This window comes from Rousettus aegyptiacus, unplaced genomic scaffold, assembly GCF_014176215.1.
Source record: "Rousettus aegyptiacus isolate mRouAeg1 unplaced genomic scaffold, mRouAeg1.p scaffold_m13_p_9, whole genome shotgun sequence".
Classification (NCBI taxonomy): Eukaryota; Metazoa; Chordata; class Mammalia; order Chiroptera; family Pteropodidae; genus Rousettus; species Rousettus aegyptiacus.
In genome coordinates this window covers 18,608,532-18,621,215 of record NW_023416312.1, presented here as the reverse complement: position 1 = coordinate 18,621,215, position 12,684 = coordinate 18,608,532, and the positions used below count along the sequence as shown (strand labels likewise).

The 12,684-nt window shown below is 31.4% G+C and overlaps 1 protein-coding gene and 1 pseudogene across 5 annotated transcripts in view; both read left to right on the top strand.

Moving 5' to 3' along the window:
- DMD (dystrophin) overlaps nt 1-12,684 on the top strand; it is a 2,254,165-nt gene that overhangs the window by 322,664 nt on the left and 1,918,817 nt on the right. The window lies entirely within an intron of this gene.
- On the top strand, nt 12,260-12,378 carry LOC118608026 (annotated as a pseudogene).

Genomic DNA, 12,684 nt, shown 5'->3' with positions numbered 1-12,684 from the left:
GGATTTTTAGGGCAGTGAAAATACCCTGTATGGTACTATAATGGTGGGTACATGTCATAATAATTCTGTCAAAATCCATAGAATGTATAAGACCAAAAATGAACCTATGTAAACTATGAATGATCACATATCAATGTACTTCATCAACTAACAAATTTACCACTTTGGTGTGGGATGTTGATAGTGAAGGAGGCTGTGCACATGTAACGGCACAGGATATATGGGAAATCTCTGTAATTAGCTCTCAATTTTGCTGTGAATCTAAAACTCCTTTAGGAAATAAAGTCTGTTTAAGAAATACGAGGACAACAATGTTGTTTTAGGCATAGCTTTAAAACATGCTCAGTATACTACCATATGGTCATGGGTTAAAATAATTCCTTTGAAAGTACTTATCTTCAAACATGTATATTTAAATAAGACTTGTCTGTATAATAGCAGGTATTTTATTTTTCCCTTCTACATATATTTAATATGATAATTAATTCAACCTGGTATTAGTCTGGCTGCTACTCAAAGCCTTATACATGTTTGTTAATTTGTCACTTGTTCCTTATACAACATCTTAGCTATTTAATAAGCAGTTACAAAAGTCAAGAGAATCCTGCCCCAGCATGAGTTTTAATTGAATATGTGCTACATAATAGAATTAAATTCTGAATAAATGGTCAATGGCAGATGATCCTTTAGTTATGAGCAAAGCTTCATGGGAGTGACTAGGTAAAGATGATTAAAGAATGGTGGGAAAGGGCCTTGGAATATCATATGATAAAATTATATATTAGCTTTAAGAACCTTCTAGGCTAAAGTGGAGAAAGGTATCTCTAGGACCATCTGCTGTCATTTATTTGCCAGTCATTTCACCATAAAAACAATAAGGATTTTTAGATAATTATTTATATCGCCTTCTTCCAATTTGTTTAGGAAATCTTTGCAATCCTTTCTCTAAGAAGAATTAAGAAGATATAGATAATGTTGGAAAATGATACCAGAATGTTCAGTATGTTGTTTTGTGTTTGATTAAAACTATTGCTAGCAGCAGAACTTTTGTTGGTGTTGTCATAATAGAGGATTCATCTTTGGTGAAGATAGTTCTCAGGTGACTGTGTGAAAACATTTTCAAACATTTACAATATGCTTCTGAACTGGGACACTGGTGTAGTTATATCTGTGAAATAAATGACATTGTGTAAAACATTATAGCAGATCTTTTAAAGCAAGTTGACAGGATGACAGTACAGTTACTCACAGTTCAGACTACCACAATATAGAATGTAATGAGCCATAATGCTATTATTTTTCACTTTAGAATTTTAATGTTGTGTTTTGTACAGTTCTTAAAATATCATGCATAAAACATTCTACTGAAACAATAGTGAGTTGTATATTCATAATGTCATTAGGAGCCAACAGCCTAATAACTGTGGGAAACAATGGGAATTTTTCTTCAGATTCTTGTGGAAACTGGTAACAAGAATAACTGCTTTGTGAATCATTCCATGTCTGGCTAGATCTGTAGATACCATAGTTTGATCTGTGCTGCTGGAAATCTCTATAAATCCAGCTGGATTGAATAGGACATTTGGGGCTATGGCATCTTTAGTGATACAGTGATTCTGTTTTAATCATCCTCAGTGCCCACCAGAAAAAAAATGCATTCTTCTAAGTAGTGAATTGACCACTAGCCAAATGTGAAGGAGGGCAGGAGGCTTGGAAGAAAAATGACTGTACAAAATAGGATATTGCACTAACCCTCCTATAGGAGCAATTGAAAGAACTTGTCTCTCTAATACCTTAAATTTGCTTTTTTTGGGGTAGGATATGATTTCATTATCATGATTACTAACAGATGAAATGCTATCTTTTGTTTCCAAATATTAATACAAAATAGCAAACCATAAGAACTGAATGAAAAGGATGCTATATTGCATATTTAATAGTGTATATGTGGCACTAGACAAATATGAAGAAATTAATCTCTTGAATGAACCATCACTGAAGGAACAGTTTTGTGAAGTAATGCCATTTACTCTTCTTATTAACATACAGAGCAATTCTGTTGGATCACTTAGCATGGTGAGCTTATCAGGAAAATCACATTGGTTTGAGCAAAGAACTACTCTGACCTTTCTAAATGAAAATAGCGTGATGCTAAAAATAATTGGTAAAAGAGCCATCTCTATACACAAATGTTTTTTGCAATTAACTATAAAATTGAGAAGAAACTTTTATTTTTTTATGTTAAGAATGAGGATGCTCTTTTTTAATTAAAGGGAATAAAAGTGGTATTTATATTAAATTCAAATAGCATTCTCCTTCCTGCAGTGAGTGTTTCTCAGAAACAGATACCTTTTTTTCACCCCAATCTCTAGAAATCCCTTGGTCACACCAAAACAGCAGCTATGCCTTTTTGAAAATAGGAAAATTACAGGTAAGTTATATTTAAAATCTCTGATATTTTTTCAACATTTGTTATTGCTCTTGTCCTGTTGATTATAGCCATTCTAACAGGTGTAAGATGGTAATTTTTACACATATTATAAAGTGGTGGCTAGGGACATGTTCAAGATTAGTTACTCAGATCTGTGTTTATAAAAGGGCCAGATACATCTAGATGTAGCTTTGTATCAATGCCGAAGAAACTCACTTATAAGAAGTAATAGAAAAAATTAAGAGTGGTCTGCATAACCATACTATCATAATACTGTATCTCTTATTAGAAAAAATAAGCATTGCCTTTACCATTTAATAATTAAAATGTAGAGTGAGTAATTTTGAGTAAGGTACATTTAATCATTCATTTTCTCAAGCATACTTCTCAAACCACATGTTAGTTCAGATGAAACAAAAAACAGAATTTAGTAAACATTTATATCTAAAACCTAAAATCATAATGATTATATTTTTTCTAGAGATATGACAGATATACATTCTCAGTTGAAAAATCAATATCTATTTTAAATCAGAATTAATGTGTAGTTTATGATTGACTTAAAATATAAATATTATACCTCTTCTCATCCTAGCACAGAATGAAATGATTCTGAAGGATTTTCATTAATCACATAAGCTGGAAGTCATATTTTTCTAAGAAAAAAAAACAGCTACAGAAATATAACCATGCTTGAGGCTTGACTAGTATTACCATCAAACTCAAGCATAATTTCCTCTATTTGTGTGGCTGTTCAAAGCTAACTTTTAAACATCAAGTACTATCTATCCTACTACTGTATTACATCATGATTACTCAATGTTTTATCCTTCAACTGTACCTAGTATATTTGTTCATATTTTAAACCGGACCAAAAATATCTGAAATGTGTTGCTGTATCCACGTAATGAAGAATGCTGGCTTATGTATGCAGATGGAAAATAATTAGACAATTTAGGACGCATCATAACATTTATATTTTTGTATATAAATGTGTAGAAAAGACTTTTTCTTGATTGTGGATATAAATATGAAATGTAACTGGGTTTGTGGGACTATCAATAATCCCAAGCGCCTATGAAATCTGAACTCTCCTTCAAACATATAATTAAACTGTCGATAGTAAAATGAAAAAGTAGAATCCTGCTTGCATTATGAAGTTTTTCTTTATTGGTACATATAATCATCAAGAGATTAGTCTTTATCTGATATTCATTTAACATGGGCAGACACAGGATGATTTTACGCCTCATATACAAGTCCTAAAATAAGGAAGAATACAAGATAGGAGAGAATTAATCTGTGAAGGCCTATTTTAGAGTATGAGAGCTTTGAAGTTTTTTGATTCCAAAATACTTGGTGTAGATTGACTAAACAGACAAGAGAGTAGTAGAGGTTTTAACTATTAGAGGTTTTATCATATTCTCCAGAGGTCTCTGGAACTAGAAACTTTGTATGAGAGCATCATAGGAAGGCAGATATGTATGAACTACCTTGTGGAATAAGTCCAACCATTTTCACAATAGATAGCTCAGATAATAAAAATCACTAATAGGTGATGTGGCACTTTATCAAACTTTCTTTTAGTGTAGCATTGCATAAACTCAAGGAAGTAAACACATTAAATGATTTGATAAAAGGAAGAATTTTTCAGGGTAGACCACAGAAAAATGAGAATTTTAGAGTTAGAGTTTATTTAATAGATCATCCATTCTGTTTACAGATAAGAAAACTGGGGGACCAGAGAGGTTAAGTGACTTGCCTAAAGGTTTGACTACCAGTGTTCTTTCTATTTTTAAAGATAACCAAGTGGTGTTTCTTATGCAGTTAAAATTTTAAGAACACGATTATATAAATATGATATATATCATCACATTTGACTAATATTAAAGTATTTCACTGTTATGAACCAGTATGGAATACCTTTCCTGTAAAATACAAATGGCAATCTTTTCTGTCATCATTATTCTGGGATAAAAATGTGCTTCCTCCATTTCTTTAGAATTTTAATAGATGTGTTCATTTAATTAAAATGATATAATGATTCTCTATTGATTTTATTCAGTAAAGTAGTTATATTTTTTTGGAATTCTCTTTAGGTGTTTGTTTAGGTTTCTTAAATACGTGATGATTTTAATACCACGTATTTGACTAGTGACATTTGTCCAGTGTTATAAGATTAAGTTTTTTCTTGATAGTTGATACATGTCTGCTCCTGATCAAGTATCACACCAAGAATTTTCTTTGAATGTAGTGCCAAAGAGATCACTTACTATGCATTCTCTGTGTATATGCATGAACATATAAAGGACTTTCAAAATTAACTGCCTCTCTATTCCATGAAATAACACATAAACATATAGGAGAGCGTGGAAGAATAATAAAATGGTATGAGTGAAAAAATTCATAATGTTCCATTTTATGTCAATCTAATTAAATAATCAGAGAGCTTACAGATTATAAAAGAAATTCTTATGTAAAAATTATAGACATATCAACAGACTTTTTATTTTTAGTGAAATCAAAAACTTTATCCCAAACTGATTTTGTTCCCCAATCTTGTACCAATTTTGGATTTTTTCTAACTAAATTTTAATAACCAGTATTATTCCATTTATTTTCCACAGCAACCAATCTAAATATTTCTATTTTAGCATGCTGATAAATTTTATCTCTGATTTATACTTTCTGTGAAGCATTATGCAAAATAATGAACATTAAAATTGTTGAATTACAACTAATTTCAAATAATTTTATCATCTCCCCACTAATACAAGAACTGTATTATCAAAATTATATCACAATATAAGAAAAAGAAAAACTAAGGGAAGAACTAAAATGCTCTTGCCTAGGACACATGGAAAAATTTGATAACTATCTTGGCATATATCTAATGTATACTAGTCTTCCAAATTTCAAGATAATGATAAACACTAGATTGTGTTAATGCAATTTCCTTAATTTTATATATCACATCTTTTTGCAAGTTTATGATTTTTATAATTTTATGAACAAATATTTCAAATCCATTTTAAAAGCATCTAAGTTGTAACTAAAAGGAAATAAATGCACTGTGGGAAAAAAATAGTCTCAGTTCCATACACATAAACCCATGTGATAAGAAATAAAGCAAATATATACATAATTAAACATTACCAGCACTGCTGAAATCAGATTTATAAACCAGTCGAAAATACTGAGAATATATTCTCAAATATTCACATGTAAAAAAAATATTTTTAATGAAATGTTCTGTGTACTATTTGTAAAATAACATTTACTTGAAAAGAGTGAAAGCTGTTTTTTCAATGAATAGTTTCTCATTAAAGGGCAAATGTTATTAGATGTATTAAGAGTTTGGTTTGAAAACTATCTTAAAATATTTATCAGGAGCCATTGCTAATTAATGATGAGATTTTCTGGCTGTCTCTATGAATAAATTAAAATTGAACTAACAGTGTTAACAAATAAGAATGATGGTCTGAATAGAGTTTGAAAAATGCCATTAGGGCTTTATGGATTTATTGGTTTCCCTGACTAGAAGACCACTGGAGAAGCTGATATGTTTACTTTGTGACCGTTGACATCTGTTGCGAAATGTCAAGATTTCATTGGAATTTTGGCACTTAAACAGGGGAGTTCACATAAAATCCGTCCAGATTTTCTTTTGCCAAGCACATTTGTTCTGTTTTATGGATCAGAAGTAACTAAACATAGTGTTATTTTAGTTTAACTTTCAGCACCTCTACAATCCCCAGTAGTTTAAAAATCACTCATTGGCAATTTCTTAGTTCAACTGTGAAATGATACTTATCTATTTTGAGCATTAATGAAATGGATGAATTCTTCCATTTCACTTTCTATAAAGCTTTTCTTTTCATAATCTTCTAGTTCTACTTAATCAGTAGAAGTGGTTTGCATGCTCATTATTAAGTAATTGTTATTAAGACCTAATGTGTCTCAATAAACGTATAAACTTCCATTCATTAGTCTTGGTCCATATCAAACTTTCAGCTAAATTATTGTTTACAGTATTTGACATGTAAGTATTAAAAATGGAGTAAGTATGGTTCCTCAATAGGATATGGATTCTCTTTTGAAGTTCGATATTTTTAGTTTTAGTTTGATTTTCTTTTTCTCATGTCCTCATTTCGAACTGACTCAGAATCTAGAATTATCCAACTAAATCCTAAGAGAAGTAATCTATTTTGGCTAAAATGAATTAGGAAGAAATTTAGCATTGTTCCTATCCAAATACAAACATACAAGAGTCTTCTTCCACATTTTTATATATGAATATAAATTCCTAATCATGGGTTATTTTTCTTATGAGGAAAACATAAATAACATTAAGTTAAGCAAAGAAAATGCCTTTTAAATATGTCTATATGAGTGTGTTGTTTCAAAAAAAAATCCCAGAAGTTATATATTAGTCACAATTCTCTGGAGAAACAGACCAATAGGATATACAGATAGATAGAGATATAGAGATAGAGAGAGAGAGAGAGATGGAGAGAGATAGAGATAGAGATAGAGATATGAGGAGATTTATTATAGGAATTAGCTCATATGGCTATGGAGGCCAAGAAGTCCCACAGTCTGGTGTCTAGAAGCTGGAGATCCAGGAAACCTGGCGATACAATGCTATCCAAAGGACTTAGAACCAGGAGAGCCAATGGTGTAACTCCCAGACCAAGGGTGAAGGCCTGAGAACTGAGGGGCCACTGGTGTAAGTCCTGGAGTCCAAAGGCCTTGAGAAACAGATTGCCTATACCTAAGGGCTGGAGAGGATACACATTCCAACTCATGAAGGGAGAGAGAAATTGTCCTTCCTCTTCCTTTTTGTCCTGTTCAGGCCCTCATGGATTGAATGATGCCCCCACACAAGTTGGTGAGGATGGATCTTCTTTATTCAGTCTACTGATTCAAATACTAATCTTTTCCAGAGACACTCTCATAAACATAACCAGAAATAATGTTTTTCCAACTGTCCGGATATCCCTTAGCCAAGTCGATACATAAAATTAATCACCAGATGATACATTTTTTTTTAAGTAACTTAATTGTCTTGGTAAATTTGTGAATATCAAAATGAGGCCCTATATGCCATTAAATATCTCCTCTCTAACCCATCGTTAATAAACCTTTAACTTCTACTCAGCCCCAAATCCCTATGAATTCTCAAGGAAGACCTGTTCTTAATGTCAACATGAGCATCATATGTTGTAAAAGAAAGGATGTAGAATACTAGTTTTAGAAACTCTCACCATTAATGAGATTAGTCAATTGTCCCTTTGCAGGATTGAGAAACACAGAACAGTAGAGGACAGAGACAAAATAGGTAAGTGACTGCTAATGAAGAGAGAGGGATAGGCAAAAATGTGTTGGCTAAGTGAAGGCAACTTGAGATAAAGAAGGCAAACAAGCTGGGCAGATATGATAAAAAGAGGAAAGAAAATACTTGAGAAAAAGATTGTTAAAGTCCTCTTCCTAGTAGCCACTTTCATGTGTGTTTGTTAAATGATTGCTTGTAAATAATCTCAAAACAGATGTTTTTTCTTTTCTCTTTCCTTTATTTCCTCACATAAATTGTTTCTCCCTATTGTGCTTCTTGAATACGAGAAAATGCTATATATAGGATCAACGTCAAGAAACTGATTTCTATTTATATAACCAAAGTTGAAAACTTTTCCAGGCTACCTCAGAAATTATAAGCTAAGATTTTAGGACCACTTCCCAAATGCTTGGTAGTTTAAGTATTGACATTAAGACATTCTATTTCAGTTGGATTTATTTTAGTCATCAGTAAATTCAAACTTCTAACTGTATGGGCATCCCTAACTAAAAAGTTTTTAATTCTCACATTAACATTTGCTTTTCCCCCCACAAGTTAAATTAAATGAATTTCACTCATTTATTTTTCTGGAATTCCTTTAAGACTTAATTATATCAGAATGTGGCTCACAAACCACCTACATCATCAACACCAGATTTTCTCAAAATCTCTGCGGAGAAGAATGCTTTGATAATATCAAAATTATTCACTAATATACCTTTTTTTAAAAACCTAGATTTGTCATATATTTCATATAATGCTATAGACCTGGGAACCAATAAAATGTAGTTTTGAAATAGGAGTGCATTATCTCATGTAGCAAAGATATTGCAGAAAAATCAGACCAGCAGGAAACCAAGCACCACTCAGAGAGTTAGAGAACTCAGGTTTATTATGCTGGTGGTCCCAGAAGAGCTAGTGCTCTAAAGATCTTGGCCCCGAGCTCAGGGGTAACCTAACTTTTATAGGGCTGATCCACAATACATCTGTTATCGAGACAGAACAAGCAAAGGTGAGGGTGAGTATTGAGTTGATCTCAAGGTCACCCTGCCCTTTGGCCTATGAGGCAAGTATGTCTACAGAAGCAGAACAAAGAGCTGATTATGAGGTTAGCCATTTGAGTGGAAAGTTCTTCATCAAGGAGCCAAGAGGTAGCTTGCCTGTCATTAGTTTAGGATTGTCAATATAACTCCATTCTGGCCAATCACTGGCAAAAAGAGAAAAAAGAAAAGAAAAAGAAAAAAATCAACATGGCAAAAAGAGAAAAAAAAAAGAAAAAAAAAAGAACAAAATCAACATGACTAGCCTGGACCAGTTATGATTTGGTTTTTGGAATTGGCACATTCCCCAAAACAATGCCCCTTGATATATAGATGAAATTAATGTTCTGTTAACAAAGAAGATAAGGAATCTGGATGGGCATATGTAAAGAGTATTTTTAATTTAAATTGTGCAGCAGTAGACATGGACATAGAAATAAAAAGAGTTTATTATAGTGTGTATTAAATTTGGTCAGATACTCAGTTTCTATGAATTTTCTTCATCTTATAGCTTTTATTTAATCGAATGATTGCTTGATTGATACAATCTGCACAACTAAATTTATTTAGAGGGTACACAAACAAATATATTAATATATAATTCCAAAGTATAAGTACAGCCAATAGAAAGAAAAATAAGCACTTTAAATCAAAAACATTATGTAAATCTTGATTTTACCATAGCTAATTAGCCATACAAATACATCTTTGAAATCATTTAGCCCTACACTTAGAGTATTACTCTTACCCTTAAAGTTATCTATATATCTCTTGCCTGGTACCGTTTATATATCTCAATACACAAAATTTTTCTGCAGCATTTCAAGTTAAAATTTAAGTAATTTTTTTCTTCACAAGTGCATTCCTGTGCACATATAAAGAATAAATATAATTTAGAATATATAACATAGTTTTTGTGATATTTCTGAAATATTTTTGATGTGTATAGTTTTCTACACTGTTTAAAACACCAGGTACTTGGAGGGAAATGTCCATAAATATTGTGTTAAAAAATCATTATTTTTAGTTTCCCAAATTTTATATTGAATAAAAATAGATAATGCATATTTATATGTACATTTATTTACATGTAGCTTCTACCAAATATAAACACGCATGCATACATATGTATATTATGTATAGCTTAACTACTGTATAGACTGTTATACAGAAGTGAATAATATTCCATATGGCTCATATAGCTACATGCCTGAGCAAACTTAGAAGCCATAACTCTGATATTTTACTGTTCTACCAGTTGTAAATTCCCAGATGGATTTAGAACAAGACCACATCAATGTTGCAGTGTTTTTAGCTACAGAAACTAGACTCGTAATCATTCTGAATTGCTTTTTTTTTCTTATAAAAAGAACATTTAGTTTGGGGTTTTGATCTTTCCAGTGTCAACATAGACTATATTATTAGATATTCACAATCTTTGTTGTGTTTTTTCCTGATTACAAAATATGATAGATGTTGAGAATTTTCCTGGAAAAGTTGGAATCTCCCAAAAGTCATAAAAAATTGGAAAATTATAATTATTCACCTCTGATACAATGTACCTTCTCTACTTATTTAAACTGAACCTCTAGTACTTGCATGAAATTCTGTTAAAATTCTTATATGTTTTGGCCACCCAGCTTTCTAGCCTTATCTTTGTATTTTGACATCATCATAAAACATTCACTACATTAAAAGTGTGGAGAACAAAGGAAGAATAGTATCAATACAAGACAACATAGAACAGATCTGATTCACCTTCTAAATTTTCCTTTGATCTTTTGATCAGGGGATAATGAAAAAAAGGATAGTTTTAGTGAATTATTAATGGCAAATAATATATATAGAAACAACACATGGAGTTTTATTTAACAATTTTTGAATATTCAGAGTAAGTACTTCCATTCACTTTCTAATTCATTGCCTGCTTTTTTCTCAGAATTAATTTTAGTCATTGATTTTTTTTTGTTCTCATTTTCCAGAGCCCTGAAAAATAACCATGTCCATTTAGCTTAAGTGTTAAGTACAATATGTAATAAGCTAGTGTTATTGAAAAAACATTAGTTAAAAACGATGGAGCAAAATGATCTATATAAACCACACTCCAGGAGAAAAAAAACTTGTACTGTAATAAAAGTCAAGCTAGTTTCTCTTATAATAATTTTTTTCATAAATTAAAGTCATAAATGGAAATAATGTTGCATATATGAAAACAGAATGTATAAATGTGCTTTTTTTGTGTGCATGGTGGCAGGAAGAATAGACCAAGAAGTTACATTTACCCCCATTTATCATGATACATTTGGAAAAGTTATTTAACGCATAAGAACATGTTGATAATTTGTTTTGTGAAAGCATTTTTTTTTTGTATGGCTTCAAGACACTAGAGCTTGCCAATATACTTTAATTGTGTAGCACATTATAAAATGAAGCTTCATTTCGATTATGTCAGGCCACATTAAAATGCACTCAAATGTGATATATTCTTTCATTTAATTTTATTTCTATAGCATTAGATAAGCCCAAGAAACTATGTTCATATAAACAGGATAGATACCAATTTCTTCTTTATTGGTCTTTGGAGGAAATAAAGTCTGAGACATTGCCTACTCAGTTACAAAACTACTAATCAAATCAAACAATTTATTTCACAACTGACCATTCTAGGGAAAAAGAAACAAACCAAGTTAAAGTATTATTTTAATCTAAACAACTAACTTGTATACTCAGAGAATAAATAGCTTGAGCTGAACTCAAAGTCTTAAAAAATATATATTTTTTTATTTAGCCATTATTTACTTTAACTACATTTGACCAAACTAATCTGATTCCATGCTTATGTAGTTCTAAGCAAATTGACATCTGTGTGCAAGTTCTCAAGTGCTCATTGCTGTCAGCATGCTTTAAAATTATACAAGAAACAGCAAGTTTGATTTTTCTGACTTACTAATGTCATCTATTTCATATAATAAAAAATCAACTCTCCATATTAGTACTTGGTCAAGGAACAATTTTTTAAAAAGGCAATAAATTGATTTCATTCTGGGATCTTTTTTATTTTTTTAATTTCAACTCAGGCATGCATCTGGTTGGGGCTAATAGAAATTAACAGGTCATTATAAAATCTCTTCAGAAGTAATAAAGGAATAAATGATGTGATTTTTACACTGTTATGAAATATTCAGATTGGTTCATAGTTTATCCTTTGTCTTCTACAAGTGGAGAATAGCTCTTGTGTATATAAGTGCTTCTCAAACTTAAATGTGAATTCAAATCACCTACAGTTCTTGTTAAATTTTAGATTCTAATTCAACAGCTTTGAGGTGTGCCTGAGATTCAGCATTTTTAACAAGCATCCATATGACTGTGATGCTGTTTCTTGGTGAGTAGCAAGGGTGTATGTAGACAGAATCTTCTCAGTGTTGGGAGGAGCCTTCACTTAAATCTAGATAGGTCTGTGGCCATGTCACCCTGAACAAGCCTGATCCCGTCTAATCTTGGAAGCTAAGTAGGGGCAGGCCTGGTTAGTACTTGGATGGAAGACCACCTAGGAAGAACAGGTGCTGTAGATTTAAAAAAATAAAAAAATAAAATAAAGAATTGTAAGCTGACAAGGTCCTTGTAATCTGTGAGGTCAAGCAAGGATTGCTTCGCCTAAAAAAAAATAAAAATAAAATAAAATGGGTTATCTCAATAGAAAAAAAAAGTCTAGATAGTGTTCAATAATTTTGGTAATTGTTACCCACTCCTTAACTCAGCAGATTTTTTAAATGTTATCTAGTAACTCTCATAAAAATTATGATAGTGAAAAGCATAGGACAAGTTGAACATAACAAAATTCAAAAACTTTAGTTCTGTCTTTGGGCAGATTTCTGTGT